Raw genomic sequence first — 18,874 nt, 5'->3', positions numbered from 1 at the left:
ACTTTAATTAGCTGATTAAAGGCTAGTAATTTATTATGAAAAACCCTTTGAACCACCTTAAAGAATCTATTCTGAGTTAATTATGATCATTACTCTTATATTGCTATTGCATTATTTTAATTGTAAACATCATTAAATACAAGAAGTTGCAGTTAACATAGGTTGATATATCATTTAAGAATTCTAGAAATATCACTGTTTCAAAAAAATAATAACTATGCTCTTCCATTCTGCCCATTGTGTCAATTTTTATAAATTCACTAGTCTTTATATTATAAAATATTCACTATTTATGTATTCCTCAATGTGTACTACACGCCTGGAAAATTTTGGAAAAATAAATTATAACACTATTTATAATGGAGTATGTGTTATCGATTACATAATTAAAAGTATATTTCTCAAAAAAAAGCTTTATTGTCAATTTGGGCAATAAAAACTCATAATTTATCAGTTTGGTTATTCAAACCCAGGGTAAATTAACTTGTTGGACATAAAAAAATACCCCATAGTGAATAATGAAACTAATTATAAAACATAAATTTATTCCAAATACATTAAGTAGCCAAGAATCATGCTATTTTCTCTTTATGTCGTATCTAGTTTTATCTAATTGCTTTGGCCTTACCTAAACTAAAAATTCTGACAAGAAAAATATTCTAAACAGTCATTAAGCATAGATTATTCTTCAGATTGTTTTTCCATGAGGCCAAAGTTCCACAGAATACTCTAGAGGGGGAAGGGGGTTTCATAAGCAAATGTGTTTGGAAAAACCTGTATGTTCATCTCTACCCGTCACTTAGAGATCCACATGGCATAATGACAAGTTGGAAGCTCCAAGAAGACCCACAATCAAGAAAACTGGTTAGGTTTTATTAATCCAGTATTTCTGAAATATGAAATCCTATTCATCTAATCTAATCTACCTACTTACCTACATATCATTTTTTTTTTTTTAATGATTCCCCATGCTCCAGAAAATTAGTGTTCTTCTGGGAAGTACTACGTAAGGGAAGTATTATCCTATTCTGGAAAAAAACAAAAACAAAACAAAAAAAAACGTTGTGTTCTAGAATAGCCTTTTCAGGAAATGATTTTTGGTATAGGCTAACTTAATGGCATCACATATCCTGCTCACTAGCAAAATGCCAAAAAGAAGTCCCCCAGGGTGCTGAATTTGGAAACCTTCACTTTTAAAATAACAACTATGTTATTTTAAACATAGCTATGTAGAGAATTCTACAGGGAATTTCTCCGCACATTATATTTGTTCCATAAGGGAGCAGAATGTGTGAACTCGGTTTCCCTCAAGCCTTCTGCCAAAAGACTGTTCTAATATTCTATAGAAGATCTATTACATTCTCTTTATTTGGAAAAGGGGAAGAACAGTTTCTATAAGCTTTTCTAGAAAACCTCTAGAAGCACGGGGAGAAAATTTCACCAGAGCTAGTTGAGATGACTCGTGCGGCTCGCGGTGACATCTAATCCCCGTGGGGATTTACCTGCAGTGGACTTCAATGGCTGCTTTTTCTCTCTTATTGACTCTCCGCTGTGCTGGAAGAGAATGATCTGTTGAGATTATGCGCAGAAGTTCTGAAAGCAAAACCAAACACCATATGCACCGTAAACACACATTTTCCATTTGTGGATTTTCGAGTCAGAATTTTAAAGCCAGAGGGATCCTTAAGAAATCAATTTTACTAAAAGCCCTCTCTTTTACAGGACAAAATTAAGACCAAGAGAAGTTAATTTTTTGTCTCATCCACAAAGTTACTCAATGGAATACCAGGACCAAAACTTAACCCGAGCTTTATGTTCATTCATCCAAATAAGTGTTACTATGTCAGGCACTGTGCTTGGTGCTGGGGACGTGATGGTGAATAAAGCATACTCCTGCTAAGATAAAGCAGGAAATTTGAAAAACAAACAAAAAAAAACAAACAAACAAAAAATAAAAACATCATTCAAGACCTGCTGGATGAACTCTTTAATGGCCTGTCTGGCAAGCTACATACAATATTTCTTCTGATTGAATGTATCTTTTTTTCCCCTCTCACCTGTAAGTATGATACAAAAGTCATGTAAAGTTTTCTTTAAAACACTTTAAGCCTTGCACTTTATCACAGCAAATCTCTCTTGTTAGTAGCTCCCAGATGCAACTTGGGGAATAAGAAGAAAGTTCTTTGTGGATAGCTATCATGTTTCAAAATTCCCTATTTTCCTCTTTATTTTTTAAACCAAGTTAAATGTTGTGTTTTAATATATATATTTGCACCCTGGAGCACCCCCATAAGGGAATAGCTGTATAGCTGCTATCACTTTTGCTTATTGTGTTTTGCTTATTGTGTATATTGTCTACCTCTTACTTTAGTACTGGACCCCATGCCCTGATACAGAATGAGACCAATGTAGGGATCACATTATTTATGGCAAGACCCGCTACTTCCAGCTATAGCTCCCCCACATCCTCTAGGGCACATTCTCTACCCTCTCCACCCTAATTCTCCATAGTTAAAGAAAAAAACCAAATTGCCAGAAGTTATTAAAAGCAAAGCACTTTAAAAATAGCAAGGCTTCTTACAAACACAAGATTTGTCAACTATCCAACAAAGGTACACAGTTCCAGGAAAAGCACCTGATAATGAAAGGGTTTTCTCAGGTCAAAGGGTAAGACTCTACAACATCAACATACTTGAAAAGGCCAGAAGAGGCCCTATAGCCTAACAGCCTAAAGATAAGGGCTCGGTTGCATATGACAATACAGAAGTCTTTTTTTTTTTTTTTTTTTTTTTTTTAAGATTCTATTTATTTGAGAAAGAGAGAGAGAGAGTGCACACAGCAGAGAGAGAGGGAGAAGGAGAGTTTCCACTGAGTGGGGAGCCTGATGCAGAGCTCGATTCCAGGACTCTGGGATCATGACCTGAGTTGAAGGCAGATGCTTAACCAAATGAGCCACCCAGGTGCCCCCAGAAGTCTTTAATTTGTTTAGAGTTTGATGTTTTTGTGTAAGCAAATATATTTCCATAGCAACTGCCAAGTCATAGGGGTAATTCAGGTATTGGGACAGAGCCCAGGGCCAAGGAAACTCCTATGTGCCATCAGCACCGGTTTGCAGTGCCCCACTGTCTGCAGTGTTCCCCTGTCTGTAGTGTTCCCCTGTCTGCAGTGCTCCCTTGTCTGTAGTGCTCCCTTGCCTGCAGCGCTCCCCTGTCTTCAGTGCTCCCCTGTCTTCAGTGCTCCCTTGTCTGCAGTGCTCCCCTGTCTGTAGTGTTCCCTAGTCTGCAGAGCTCCCCTGTACGCAGTGCTCCCCTATACGCAATGATCCCCTGTCTGCAGCGGTCTCTTGTCTGCAGAGCTCCTGTCTGCAATGCTCCCCTGTCTGCAGTGCTCCCTGTCTGCAGTGTTCCCTTATCTGCAGTGCTCCCCTGTCTTCAATGCTCCCTAGTCTGCAGAGCTCCCCTGTCTACAATGCTCCCTTGTCTGCAGTGCTTCCCTATATGCAATGCTCCCCTGTCTGCAGCGGTCCCTTGTCTGCAGAGCTCCTGTCTGCAATGCTCTTAAGGTCACATGCAGTAAGAATTGCCCAGATTGTGACCAACGTTTCATACTTATTTCGCTTTTCCCCCTTTTCTTGATCGTGATAGAACATGTGCTTGTTGCCAACATGGTGATGAGAGCCTTGCAAATGAAAATCCCTAATAATTAAAATAGATGGAGATTCAATTCTGAGTTGAGGAAAACTTCCAGGGATAAACTGAAATTTTCCACTTTAAAATTAATTCTACATTTCTTACTGCAAAATATTCCCCCTGAATGGTTCGGTGAGAAACGAATTAGCTCATTTGACTTGTTTGCCTGTCTTGGCAGTCTTTTATAAACTTGTTTTCAGTTGCCTGGTTTCTTTACATTTCTTTTTCTTTCTTTCTCTCTTTCTTTTTTTTTTTTTTCTTTTAATGACTATCTCCCAAAAGGTTCTTGGTTCTCAGCTGAACTCCTGGTCATTTTACTTTTGCCTCACATAGTTCCTCGTGGTTTGGCAACTGTCCAAAAGAGAACTTTACTAGTAGATGAGGGGATGAAATTGTTTCTTCAAACCAGAAATGTAAGCTCTCTTGGGCAATTTGTCTTCTTTATAAAAGATGAGAGCTCTGCTTAATATTAGCCCAATCTATTTTTATAGTTTACATTCATTAAGCCCATCTTCTCCTTTTGAATGGCCATTTCATTACTGTTTGTTAATTAGAAATCAAAAGAATACAAAGCAACCTGAATAACTGTCACCATTACTAATTATGCCATTAAAATACGATTTAATAGAATGTGTTTTTTAAAATTCATATTCCTGTTTTCACATGTAGAGATTGTAGAGATCCTATTCACAAATGAGAGCCATGCATCTAAAATGGTGTTGGAGGAGAAGAACAAGAAACTGCAAATTGTTTTTGGCAAAATTTCCGGGTCGGGTGTGGCTGGGATGCCAAAATCAAAAGTATGTTCCAGATGTACTGACTGGGGCGTTCTCATTCAGAGTCTACATTAACATAAGCATCCTGCAAACTGAAGGACTTTGATTTAATTCTCTGCTTACTTAAGACAGTAGTTCAGTATGAACAACAGTGAAGTTCATACAGTCGCTTTCACAAGCCTTCCCACTGAGAGAAGCCAAAGTTCCGGGTGGCCTCTGTAAGCCTTGTGACCAGAGCCAAAGGGTCAGGCACAATCAAACAGCTTGGCTATCCCAGAAAGTATCCCTTTCCTAGAATTTTGTGTAAGATGTGTCAGGAAGAATTGTGAAAGACTTTGAAACTGGCAAAAAAAAAACAAAAAAAAAAAAAACAAAAAAAACCCTCCTGTGTTATCTAGCGTTACCTCTGGCTAATTTGGCCTTTTGCTGTCTTTGTATATGTGCTGCCAAAGTGAGCACTGACTGGCCTTTTGCTGTCTTTGAACTGCTTCACAGGACCATAAAATGTTAAAAAAACTGATAACAATGCTAATGATGCTTTATCCATACAAATGCAAATTAATTGTGTCCTGGGAAAAAGCAATTGATTACTGGTCCTATCAATAGAGCCTTTTGCTTTATTTCTAAATTCATTTCAGCAATTCCTTATTACTTATTCACGCGTGTTCTTCAAATTCACCTATGAACCAATCTTAACGTCTTATTGGTGCCCTCATTCATTAATGAGTTAAAAATCTTTTTTTTTTAAAGATTTTTATTTATTTGACAGAGAGAGAGAGATCACAAGTAGGCAGAGAGACAGGCACAGAGAGATGGGAAGCAGGCTCCCCGCGAAGCAGACAGCCTGATGTGGAACTCAATCCAGGACCCTGAGATCATGACCTGAGCTGAAGGCAGAGGCTTAACTCACTGAGCCACCCAGGCGCCCCAATGAGTTAAAATCTTTTAAGTGTGTTTATTTTATGTTACACGAGAATCATGATTTCACCATTTTAAATAATCCTTTAATGGATGCAAATGATTTAATTATTCTCATTGCTTTCCTTCAACATTTGGCAAAAGTAGAAAGGGAAAAGTTATCACCGGACAAAGTGCTCGGCTCTCAGCTGTGAAACATAATTGTAAAAATCTTTGGTGTTCGTTGAAACTAGCTTTTTGTTTTGTTTTGTCCTCAGGTCTGATCTCGCTTGACTATTGGCAAATGCCACATGTGTGCTTGTATATGTGTACATTCACACACACAACACACACACACACACACACACACACACCCATACACATGCGCGGGAGCAGATTTAATTCACCACAGCTGCCAGTTCCCTCTTGAAAAGCATACAAGGCCTCAATAAATGCAAAGACTTAATTACTTCTCACATCTGGAAAAACTTGAATATGAGAGTGGATTTATTGAAGAAGCTCTTTGCTTGGCTGTCAACACCGTATCGAGAGCCAGAGAGAGCGCGTGGGCTTGATCACGGCTGGCAATTCTTTAACTCTTCAGAGATAGAGGTTCTACCAATTAATTCATAGCATGTCCTAAGCAGGGACAAGATTTATGAATTTTAGGAAAACACCAGGAAGTAAATGATTTTCTAGTCGTTTAGGGAGAAAAGCCATTTTTGTCATGTTTTCAGGGGGAAAAAATCATATACTGTTTTAAAATGTGGAAATAATAAGGAAATCCTTAAATTCTGGAAATGAAGGGAAGGCTTTGGGGTTGTGGAGCACATGAAAACAAACAGCCATGAGAACAATAATTTACATAAATACATGCAAAGCTAGACGATTCTGCTCTTTTTTGGAAACAGTTTAATAATGCTCCTCAAAGGGAAGCAGGGAGTTACATGAGCTCCTAACAAGAAGATTTAGTAGGAACCAAGCAATGGGCAGATCTCCCCCTAGAGAGGATATTTGAGCCAGAATTAGACAAAGTGATGGGGTTTAGGGAAGGCATCCAAAGCATTTGCAAAGACCCAGAGACAAGAGTTGGAACTAAAAGTTCAATGTCATTGGAGAACACAATGGAGGGAAAAGAGGGCAGCAGAGCAGCAAGGAGAGATGCAAAGCGGTCCTGGGGGACAGACTGATGTAGTAAATGGGTGGAAATCACTTATCCTAACACAAAAAGCTTAAGCCCGTTTGAACCGTGAATCCTTTACAAACAACACAGTTCCTGGTCAATTAACTGCAGAAACAGCACCTTTACACCTCCTCTATTCCCTTCATAGGCCTTGAATTTAATTTCTACCCCTTCATTGCACCATTAGCCTATTTAAATACTGTGTATCTGGAATTTATGAAAATTCATAGTGGAGAAATTACTCCCAGGTTTGTTGGTTTAATGAAGGGAAATACATGTGTGTTGTATATACCCCCAAATAAATAGAATTGATGTTAAACGTGTTTAAAATATAAATTTCACATTTCCACACTTCTACAATTACAAGTTTATTATTGGAATGCACCTATTTTTTTCTACTCTTTCCTGAATACGTGGTATCAATGCTTTCAACAGAAACCTTAAAGCATCCAATAACTATACCTATATTCACTAAAGATTTGATTTATCCTCAAGTCTTGATTTTTTTTTTTTTTTAAGATTTTACTTCTTTGTTGGAGAGAGGGAGAGCGCACACAGAGCAAGGGGAAGGGGAGGAGGGGGAGAAGGAGAGGAAGAAGCAGACTCTCCACAGAGCACGGAGCCCAACATGGGGCTCAATCCCAGGACCCTGAGATCATGAATTCATCATAGTTGCAAGCCAGAGAAGACAACATAACCAATAATCACAAGTTCAGAACTTCTGAAGCACTAATTTCTGCATCGTATTCCAACTGTTTCAATGGAGTTTCTTCATGTATAACTCAAAATATAACATAATATCAAAACAGGATCATAGTTAAAGCAAAGGTGTAATTAAAGCAGCCATATAGTGATGTTTTAAAATATTTGGTACTCTTTGAATAGTGAGAAGTAGTTGAACATACATTGGCGGTAATTTCTGAGTACTTTGTCTTCTTTATAATTTAATATGTGTGTGGGTGTCTGTCTTCATTTATTTCACCATGCACCAATATTTTTGTGCACAATCTATGGTCCAGGCACACTATCTTAATCTCCTCAGATAATCAATGAACAAAACCGATAAACATCCCTACCCATTTCTCCTATGTCAATCACATATTCGTTCATCAAATATTGATTGAACATCTACTTTATGCCATGAGCTGTAATAAGCATTGTGTCCCAGGAGTATTTCAGATACTGAATATGCATATGAGAGTCAGTATTCAATGGTAAGTCAGTGAAAATGTGAATTTTCTTAGAATATGATAAAATTTGTTGGACTTATAAAACCTATATTTCAAGAAAGGAGCAGGATGCTTTAAAGAAATTCTCTCAATGTTCAATTAATTTTGTAGATGTCAATTTTCTAACCAATTTCCTACTCCCTATCTATAGATGGTTTTCTCCAGCCTTCTTTTTTTTCTCAAATTGTGCATGTGAAATTTTCCTTCATAACCCCAATGTTTGGCATATTTTTTATTTGCTACTAAAGTGGCATTTCTCGAGCAACATCTATCTGTGATGTTTTAACTATTTCAGAAACATTCTCTAGAGCAGCTCTGACTAGTAGAAATATACATATGTGATCTACATATGTAACCTTAAATATTTTGGTTATCACATTAAAAAAAGAAATATATTACACTGATTTTAATGATATAATTGATTCAGGTCAATTTACCTGGAATCATTCGAACAGGTTATTACCTGTTATCATTTGAAGAGGTAATCAATATGAAAAGTATTGGGATATTTTACATTATTTTATACTAAGTCTCTGAAATCCAATGTATTTTAATCTTACATTTCTAGTACATCTCAATTCAGATGAGATCTTACTGGATAGTGGCTATTATTGCCCAGTGTAGCTGTAGTAATATTATAAGACTGTAAATCATTAGCTCTTTTTCATTTTGATTGTATATATCTTAAATGTGAAAAAGATACACTTAACATTAAACTTCTTAGGATGAGAATTTCAGAATCCTAATAAGCAAGCAATAAAAACTGCAATCTAATTTCATTTCCAGACTTATTTAAATCAGAGTCCTCTGTATGGGAATGTATTTTATTAAAGGTTTAAATTGTTCTTATAAATAATGAACTAACTCTTTAAATGATGTTTTAATTAACTTCACCAAAGGTATATTTTCAAAATCCTATCTTGTTTCATTAATGAGAATGACATATTTAAATTCCCAGTAGTTTTCAGGATAAATATTCACTCTTTAATTATCTATCTAATAAATAGATAATTATATGAGTGAATAATAGCTATTCACTCTTTATTTCTCTACCAAACGACAAAAAAAAAAATCCAAATAGTGAAGTATCTTTCATTGGTCCTCCCATTTTTAACTCATATAACCCAATTTAAAACACACCAGCAATTGCTTCTCAGTTGGGCTAGGTAAATCCTTTTTAAACCATATTACAAAGCAATGTTACAATGATACCCTACTAAAGAGATGATAGATCACTTAAAGAAGCTAAGTCTTTTACTGAAATGAGATTTTTTTCCATTAAAAACATTAAATTTTCGGGGTGCCTGGGTGGCTCAGTGGGTTAAAGCCTCTGCCTTCGGCTCAGGTCATGATCCCAGGGTCCTAGGGTTGAACCCCACATCAGGCTCTCTGCTCAGCAAGGAGCCTGCTTCCCTTCCCCTCTCTCTGCCTGCCTCTCTGCCTACTTGTGATCTCCGCCAAATAAATAAATAAAATCTTTAAAAAAAATTTTTAATTTTCAAATTCTCAGCAGAAAAGTCCTTGATCAATGAAAGGAAACACAGTATCTCTTATTTCTGTTGCACAGAGGACCCAGCTTATTTTCTCTGAGTTACCAACAAAAGTGGATATTTTGTAACTACTAAGATCTTCAATAATATCTAAATGCAATGAAGTGCTTTGAATCAAAAATACTGTTACATGAAGTGATATCCAAGGACTTAAATTATATTTGTGTTATCCCACACCCAAGATCTGCTGAAAATTCTGGAGAAAGTTAAACTCTATATAAAAATGGAAGACAGTCAAGGGAAGACAGTCTTAGAAGCTCCCCTGTTGTTTCTAGGGGAGGGCAGAGAAGGGTGACCACCATATGCCAAGCCCGGTGACTGTGGGCTTTCCATATAGAAGCCCATTTAACCCTCACAACATCCATTTCACAGACGACACACTAGGACCTGGAGTGGATAACTTGCTGAAGTTCTCACACCAAGAGATTCCAACCCAGGTCTGTACTGCTTTAATCTGTGTAAAATCTATGGAAACACCGAACAATAGAATTGTTGGGTTCCTGAGATTGGCAAAAACAAGAACTCCCCAGGAGTCAGAAGCCATGGTAAAGCAGGTAATAATGATAGTATTAGGAGCATCCGGGACCTGGCAGGAACCGAATTTGAGAAACTTTTCTGATTTTTATTCCTTTTCTTCTTTTACAGTTTTTTTTTCAGTGTTCCAGAATTCATTGTTTATGCACCACACCCAGTGCTCCATGCGATACATGCCCTCCTTAATACATTAATGGAAAATGTATAAGCAGCAGTAAGCTGGAAAATATTTCACAACCATCTCTCCCAGGGAAGAAGGGAAGGAAGGAGGGAAGAAAGGAAGGAAGGAATGGACGGCTGACCACAACGGGCTCAGAGGAGCTGACAGGAGCCAACAATATGAAACACTGTAATTAACAACAATAAAAGCCTGTATCTCCTAGGATATGGACCAAAGGCTGCCAGTCAACCTGAGAAACTAATCTTCCAAATTTTAAAATAGACATCTCAAGATACACAGTTCTACCCCTAGTGCTATTCTGTTCTGTATCTGCATGTTGATTAAGTCAGGCTAAAGAATAAGATTATAAACTTATTTGAGCAACACTTTTTCTCTACTGATCACTATTCCCTGAGATCATAAATTCTGTGTTTGTGGCACTCTTAAAGGCAATTTAAATATATAGAAGATATTGTACACACAAATGAAGGAAAGGGAGTGGAGAATAATTATAAGAAGTGGAGTCTACCCTTTCTACATAGCTGCCTTGACACCCAAAAAGATTTGTTGAGTTTTCTCTTAAAAGGTTTCAATAAGAAGGGCACCTGGGTGGCTCAGTCAGTAAGTGTCTGCCTTCGGCTCAGGTCATGATCCCGGGGTCCCGGGATCAAGCCCTGCCTAGGGTACCCTACTCAGCAGGAAGTCTGCTTCTCCCTCTCTCACTCCCCCTACTTGTGTTCCCCCTCTCTCGCTCTCTCTCTGTCAAACAAATAAATAAAATCTTTGGGGGGGGGGATTCAATAAATAACAATTTAAACAGTATGGCATTTCTTAAAAAAAAAAAATAGAAATACTGCATGATCTAGCTCTTCCATCTCTGGGTATTTTTCTGAAAGAAATAAGAAACACTTACTCAAAAAGATCTACACCTCCATGGTCAAGGCAGTATTATTTAAAATAGTCAAGATACGGAAACTACCTAAGTGTCTATTGAGAGATGAATGGATAAAGAAAATGTGGTATATTGGGATGCCTGGGTGGCTCAGTTAATTAAGCAGCTGCCTTTGGCTCAGGTCATGATCCCAGCATCCTGGGATCGAGTCCCACATCGGACTCCTTGCTCCGCAGGGAGCCTGCTTCTCCCTCTTGACTCTGCCTTCCACTCTGTCTGCCTGTGCTCGCTCTCGCTCGCTCTCTGACAAATAAATAAATAAAATCTTTAAAAAAAAAAAAAAAGAAAAGAAAAGAAAAAAGAAAATGTGGTATATGCATACAATGGAATATTATTCAGCCATAAAAAGGAAGGAATTTTTGCCATATGTGACAACATGGATGCATCTTGAAGGTATTATGCCAAATGCAATAAAATAAGGAAAATACCAGAGAAAGACAAATACCGTATGAGGTCACTATAAGTGGAATCTAAAAAAATTAAAAACAAAAAAACAAAAAATCCACACCAAACCAAATTCAGATTATTGGCGGTTACCAGAAGCAGGCAGGGGGGAGAGGTGAAAAGAGTGAAAGGGATCAGAAAGTATCAATTTCCAGCTATAAAATAATAAGTCACAGGGATGTAATATACAGCATGGTGGCTATAGTTAATAACACTGTATTGTGCTTTTGAAATTTGCTGAGAGAGTAAATCTTAGAAGTTTTCATCACAAGAAAAAAATTTTTTTGTTAATTCTGTATGGTGATGGATATTAACTAAATTTATTGTGGCAATCATTTCACAGTGTATACAAATATTGAATCATCATGTTCTATACCTGAAACTAATATGTCATAGGTCAATTGTGCCTCAATAAAAATTTTTTAAAAACACTAAGAATTCAAATAATTGCAAGTATTTATTGAAAATAGTGTGATAGTCGTGACTGTTAGAGTACTCATTCCCTGATTTACACAAAACTGATAATTTACCAAAAAACTGAATTCTCTAGACTTATACTGGAATATTGGGAAAAATTAATCACAAAATATAATGACAGTAATAGTCATAGTCAAGAAATGCTGACCTTATAGGCACTCTGAACTGAAAATTCAAAGTTCATTTAACAAGATCACTTCTTTTTTAAATGTGTGTGTTCTGGCCATTTCTTGTAAATCTAACCATTTTTAAAGCATAGAATAGCTACTTTCAAGGTTTTCTATGACAAACTCTCCAATAAAAGTGAACTCCTTAAAGAGTAATCACACTATGAGGGTCTCTTTTGTGTCAAAATTTTTATTTAAGTATAAAGTTTGCCATTAAGGAGGTATTTTTGCTGATATGCATTAAGAAAGTAGCAAGCACACCTTTTTTCAGGATTTTAAGCTTTATACCAGACCATTATTATAACCCTATGAAATAATTTTTCTACAGAAATATTACTACATGTGCATCTGATCAAGGCTATACCTAGTCCCTTATTTTAAGATTTAAAATCACTATATATGGATTTCCTTTGATAATTCTTTACGATATTTACTTTACTTTCTCTTGTACAAAATAGTCATGAGTTAGGGAAACCTCATATTTTAATTTAATCAGAATAAATAGCTAAATTATATTATCCTATATTAAAATATTCATATGTATGGATTTTTTTAAAACTTATTACAATAGCTTTAGGTTTGCTTACTAACAAACATTACAAGATTTATTTTTTAAGATTTTATTTATTTATTTGACAGAGAGAGATGCAGAGAGAGAGGGAACACAAGCAAGGGGAGTGGGAGAGGGAGAAGCAGGCCTCCTGCTGAGCAGAGAGCCCGAGGCAGGGCTTCATCCCAAGACCCTGAGATCATGACCTGAGCTGAAGGCAGCTGCTTAATGAATGGGCCACCCAGGTGCCCCAAGATTTTTTTTTTTTAAGAGATCATCTCTTTGCTGATTAAGTGTGGCTAATCCAAAATACAAATTTCCTGGAAAGGGATAAATTATCTATATGACAAAACCGAATCTTCTGGGATAGAGTTTCAGAAGACTTTATTAGATAGAAAATTACACACAGTTTTATGCTTTAAGAAGTGAGAACACAGGCAGCAACCTCTTCGACCTCAGCCGCAGCAACATCTTCCTAGGAACAACGCAAAAGGCAAGGGAAGCAAGGGCAAAAATGAACTATTGGGATTTCATCAAGATCAAAAGCTTTTGCACAGCAAAGGAAACAGTTAACAAAATCAAAAGACAACTGACAGAATGGGAGAAGATATTTGCAAACGACATATCAGATAAAGGACTAGTGTCCAGAATCTATAAAGAACTTAGCAAACTCAACACCCAAAGAACAAATAATCCAATCAAGAAATGGGCAGAGGACATGAACAGACATTTCTGCAAAGAAGACATCCAGATGGCCAACAGACACATGAAAAAGTGCTCCATATCACTCGGCATCAGGGAAATACAAATCAAAACCACAATGAGATATCACCTCACACCAGTCAGAATGGCTAAAATCAACAAGTCAGGAAATGACAGATGCTGGCGAGGATGCGGAGAAAGGGGAACCCTCCTACACTGTTGGTGGGAATGCAAGCTGGTGCAACCTCTCTGGAAAACAGCATGGAGGTTCCTCAAAATGTTGAAAATAGAACTGCCCTATGACCCAGCAATTGCACTATTGGGTATTTACCCTAAAGATACAAACGTAGTGATCTGAAGGGGCATGTGCATCCAAATGTTTATAGCAGCAATGTCCACAATAGCCAAACTATGGAAAGAACCTAGATGTCCATCAACAGAGGAATGGATAAAGAAGATGTGGTATATATACACAATGGTATACTATGCAGCCATCAAAAGAAATGAAATCTTGCCATTTGCGACAACATGGATGGAACTAGAGCGTATCATGCTTAGCGAAATAAGTCAAGTGGAGAAAGACAACTATCATATGATCTCCCTGATATGAGGAAGTGGTGATGCAACATGGGGGCTTAAGTGGGTACGAGAAGAATAAATGAAAGAAGATGGGATTGGGAGGGAGACAAACCATAAGTGACTCTTAATCTCACAAAACAAACTGAGGGTTGCTGGGGGGAGGGGGTTTGGGAGAAGGGAGTGGTATTATGGACATTGGGGAGGGTATGTGTTTTGGTGAGTGCTGTGAAGTGTGTAAACCTGGTGATTCACAGACCTGTACCCCTGGGGATAAAAATATATGTTTATAAAAAATAAAAAATTATATTTAAAAAAAAAGAAGTGTTTTATTTAACTTACCTTTTTAATTATACTTAATTCAGTATTTTATATATATATATATAGATATCTATCTATATATAGTACTATTCTAAAACACAGCAACACTGAATGGCCTTTTTAAACAAATCACCTTTGTTTAAATATTCAAAGGTTGAGAGGTTTATGACACAAGGACTAAGTAGTTTTCAAAACGTCATCAGAAATGTATCTTTCAGAGAACATTCCAAGCTTTTATGATGTTTCTGTTTCAGAAGCAGGATCAGTGATGGTATTTGGAGCCATGTGTGATGAAGATTATAACTGACTCATGAACTATGTTACAGGGAGGCTTCTGCTCAAGTTCTTTCTATTCTACTAAAAAAAAAAAAAAATGCATGCCCAAGATTATATTCTACACTGAATAGATAACAGGACATTACGCTGTTTTCTAGCCTGGCAAAAACACTATGATGGACCAGGAAAGAATGACTAAAGCACAAAAGAGATTAGAAGCCACTAGCACCTCACTGAATGAACCTTAATTCCGGAACCATCACTGGAAAAAGAGTGAACCCAGGAAGCATGACTTCCAGTGTGTGGAGTGCAGAGAGCACCAGCCACACAAAGAGGAGTCCCCTGATCTGAGTTCGAAACCCCAGTCTGCTAGTGACCGGTCCTGGGGTGGAGGGGAGTTGTGTGAGTGTGTCATTTGAAGTCTTTGGTTCTTTATTTTCTCCTTGGTCAAGAAGGACCATCAGTCTTTCTGGGGTCTGCAACTGTATGTTACCAACTTTATTTACTAATTGCTGGGGTACAAAGCCTTCGAAGATAAGAACATCATCTGTTGACAAATTCTTTTATCAAATCAGTTTGGGTTTCGGTAACAGTGGAAGTGAAGTAAGCTGTACTGGACAGTCGACACTATGCTGAGTCCCTCACATGTCTCACGGCACATGCCCCAACTCTAGAAAGTATGTACTGCCAGGATCCCCACACTGAAGCTCAAACGTAGAGTAATCTGCTTAAAAGTAACATCAACAGTACTGGACCCGAGATCTTCGATCCGTTTACGTATGCATCGTGAGTTTTCAGAACTTTAATGTTATATGGCTGGAATCTACTTTCAAAAATGCCCCTTGGGGCGCCTGGGTGGCTTAGTGGGTTAAAGCCTCTGCCTTCCGCTTAGTTCATAATCTCAGGGTCATGGGATCGAGCCCTGCATCGGCTCTCTGCTCAGCAGGGAGCCTGCTTCCTCCTCTCTCTCTGCCTGCCTTTCTGCCTACTTGTGATGTCTGTCTGCCAAATAAATAAATAAAATCTTAAAAACAACAACAACAACAACAAAATGCCCCTTTCATTGACTATAGTACAGAAACCAAGCAGGTATGACCAGAGAGGTAAGAAAGCATAGGATATTTATAAAACCTATTCCCACATACATTAATTTGTTTCTGTTATGAAGAAATAGCCTTTAAGCAACCATAAGGACATTTTCATAGTCTCGTCTAAAAACTAGAGGATTAACTCAAGGTATCCATCTATATGAAAGTATAAGTGCGTTCCACAAGCACATAAAATAGGGCTGTATTCCCAAGGCACGGGAAATCATCAGTGATGTAGCTATGCTGAGTATATTCGTGGGTATGTGTTCCAAAATCAATATAAACATCATCAGTGGGAAATTAAATTCTGATAGAGCCAAGAGTACGGCTCTGAAAAGCTTTTAAGCGTTGAGCTCGACAGTGATCTCATGGGGAGTTCAAGCTTGCTTTTCAAGCAACGACACTGTCCAAAGCCCTACAAGGTGGATATTTATCATACCATTCCATCTGTTGCAAAAGTTGCATGGCAGTTTGACTCAGTGTGAGAAAATAAAGTTTTCACATCATCGCTAATGGGGAAAGAAATTGTACTCTTAAGCATATGTCCCTTTGCTTGTCCCACAATTTAGTTAACACTCTCTCTCCAGGTTATAATAATAACGTTTGTCTTCACCCTAATAATATTTAGTTCTGAAAATATGAATGTGAACATGAAAGGACAAAAATCACTTTTTCAAAATAAACTGCATGACCGAGAGATAAGCACAGTGTGCATAGAGAGTGTAGGAGTAAGGACTACTCGAAAGGCAGAATAGGATGGCTGCAAATGTCAAGCCAACCATTTTATATATAATTCAATCAGAAATGTTGCATTTTGAAGTCTTAAGCGGAGGAGTGACCTATAAATCCAATATAGAAAAATTAATCTAGTTGCAACAGACTGACAGGAAAGGGAAGAGAGTATCAGAAGATTCCTGCAGAATAGCCCACGTCGACAATAAAGACGGAGACTGGGGTCGTGAAGTTGCCAGAGATGGAGATTTGAGAGACGCTAGAAAGATGTAGGCAGAACAACAGAGAAGATAGGAAGAATGAGAGGCCGTTCTAAGGTATTTTGAGTTGGTTAAAGAGAAAGGGCATGCCTTGTGGAGTCGAAGGTAGAGTTGTTCCGGGGGAGGCAGCCATCAGTTAGGTGCCCACAGTGGTCAGATTTGGGCACAGGCTCAGCTCAGGGACCTGGGTCCAAGCTCAGGGAGCCACAGGCACATGGTGGAGAAAAAGCAGAGGACAAGCTTCAAAGGCACCGCCTGAAGAGTGGCGAAGTGTCCTTCGAAGGCACTGCTGTAGTTTCGTGCTGTACCTAAGAAAAAGGGAGAGCTGTATGCGCTTCAGACAAGGTCCCCTATGAGATAAGTACAAATGTTCTCTTTTCTGTTCTCTTACCAATTCTCAAAAATGAGACTATTTTGTTTTAATGGAATGTTTCCTTAAAAATATTTCTTGAGACACCATTCTATGAGCTAGGAACTTAAAATACAAACAAATTTATTATCTTCCCCAAAAGGTGCTTTTAAAATGGTTTACATATTCGCATCTGTTTGTAAAAATATCAGATGTGCACGGTTTTACTGTAAATAGCAAAAAGCATCAAAACCAAGTGTTTGAAATACTGCATCAGGAATTGCTGTTGAAAATTTAGCAAATGCTTTTTCAGCATTAGATGGCTTTTCTTATTTGACTTATTTGAGCATATTAACTTCATGATATTAATAGATCTCTTAATATCTAACCATCTTTATAATCTTGGGTAAAATACTAGTTGCTGTTGGTCGATTATTCCTTGAATGAATGTGATTTCAGGGTGGCTCAGTCCATTGAGTGTCTGACTCTTGATTTCAGCTCAGGTCAAGATCTCAGGGTCATGAGATCGAGCCCCATATCCAGTCCAGCATGGAGCCTGCTTAAGATTCTCTCTCTCCCTCTCCATCTGCCCTTCCCCCTGCATACTCTCTCTAAAAAAAAAAAAAAAAAAAATGAATATGATTTCATAACCTTTGCTTATATAATGATATATAACATATGTAATAATGCACATTTATATTCATGACTAGAGTCATTTATGTTCCCGAACTGGAATTTTCTTTGGAGGTTATTTCCTTCTTTGGGATCTACATCAATCTATGTACCTTTGGAATGGCTGTTCCCTGAAAATAAGACAAACTCAATGATAAAGCTACATTAGCCATGCCAATAAAGTTATCTGAGTGAACCACGCTCAGGTCCCTGTGAATCACATGACCTGATATCTGGCTCATTACACCAGGAGCAGACCCTGCACTTGGGGAGAGAAAGTGCACTGGCCAGCCAGTGACTACTAAGAATATGTTTTGTGAGTTTGAAGGAGGAGACACTTCACTGTAGACAATCAGATGGTGGTGAGTGCTGGGGCTCTAACACCAGGTAGACTCAGGCAGGTGGCTGTTTATTAATCAAAGGCCAAGAAGCAACCTAAGAAACCCTGTGTTCAGAGAAAAACAGATACAAAGAACCATACAAACCCTAAAAGAGATTGTGATTTGCTTTCTATGACTTCACAATTCCCATGAAGTCCAACACTCCCTGTTGGAATTGTTTTCCCATTAGTTATCCTATATCTTTCCTATATACCCTTTTTTTTCTTTAGCCCTTCTGCAGAATCAAACATCCCTAAGACAGTATTAGGGACAGGATCCTTTTAGAAAGGTAACTATTACATAATATTTTTCAATTTTTTCCTTGGTTATTGCTTTGCTCAGCTTTTCTAACTCCTCTAGCACCGATTCTGGAAGTCTACATATTTCTTTTAAAAATCCATTTCCTTTATATTTTCAAGAGTTATTACCATAATGTCCTCTTCTGGGTTTTGAATTTAATAATAATCTAATCAGATTCTGAGTTAGAAGATGAAACTACACATCCAGGAAGATGTTCAAAACTTGAAAGGAATGTATGAGAGGGTAAAAATAATGGAAATGAGGATTTTAAATGATAAAGACAACTTTAGTAAGAGTTAATATACACTGATGATTCTATCTCTCAACATTTACTTTTTATATATTTCTTAATAAAAGTTCTTTATAGAACAGAGCAAGGATCTAATAAATGGAAATATATGAACCTATCATTACAATAATATTTCACCAAAAAATTCTTTTTAGAGAGTTACATATACAAAGCACCACACATTGAAAATTTTTAAATTGGTGCTTTAAATTGGCTCTGCAAGCTAACAGAACATATTTACATCCAGAGAGTAAATGAACATTCTATTAAAAACATAATAACTAAAACTCATCTCCAAATGTTATCATAACTTATCACTTA

General features: G+C 37.4%; 1 protein-coding gene and 1 long non-coding RNA gene across 4 annotated transcripts in view; both read right to left on the bottom strand.

The window, feature by feature from the left end:
- Positions 1-18,874, bottom strand: part of NEBL (nebulette) — a 362,713-nt gene that overhangs the window by 109,930 nt on the left and 233,909 nt on the right. The window lies entirely within an intron of this gene.
- LOC132020115 (uncharacterized) overlaps positions 1,513-18,874 on the bottom strand; it is a 62,465-nt gene continuing 45,103 nt past the window's right edge. The window contains exon 4 of one of the 2 annotated variants that reach the window (XR_009404928.1): positions 1,513-1,593. This is a non-coding gene — a long non-coding RNA (uncharacterized LOC132020115). The remainder of the gene's footprint in view (positions 1,594-18,874) is intronic. The other variant, XR_009404929.1, reaches the window with a different exon arrangement.

This window comes from Mustela nigripes, chromosome 6, assembly GCF_022355385.1.
Source record: "Mustela nigripes isolate SB6536 chromosome 6, MUSNIG.SB6536, whole genome shotgun sequence".
In the NCBI taxonomy this organism is placed as follows: Eukaryota; Metazoa; Chordata; class Mammalia; order Carnivora; family Mustelidae; genus Mustela; species Mustela nigripes.
This window is presented reverse-complemented; position numbering and strand designations above follow the sequence as displayed.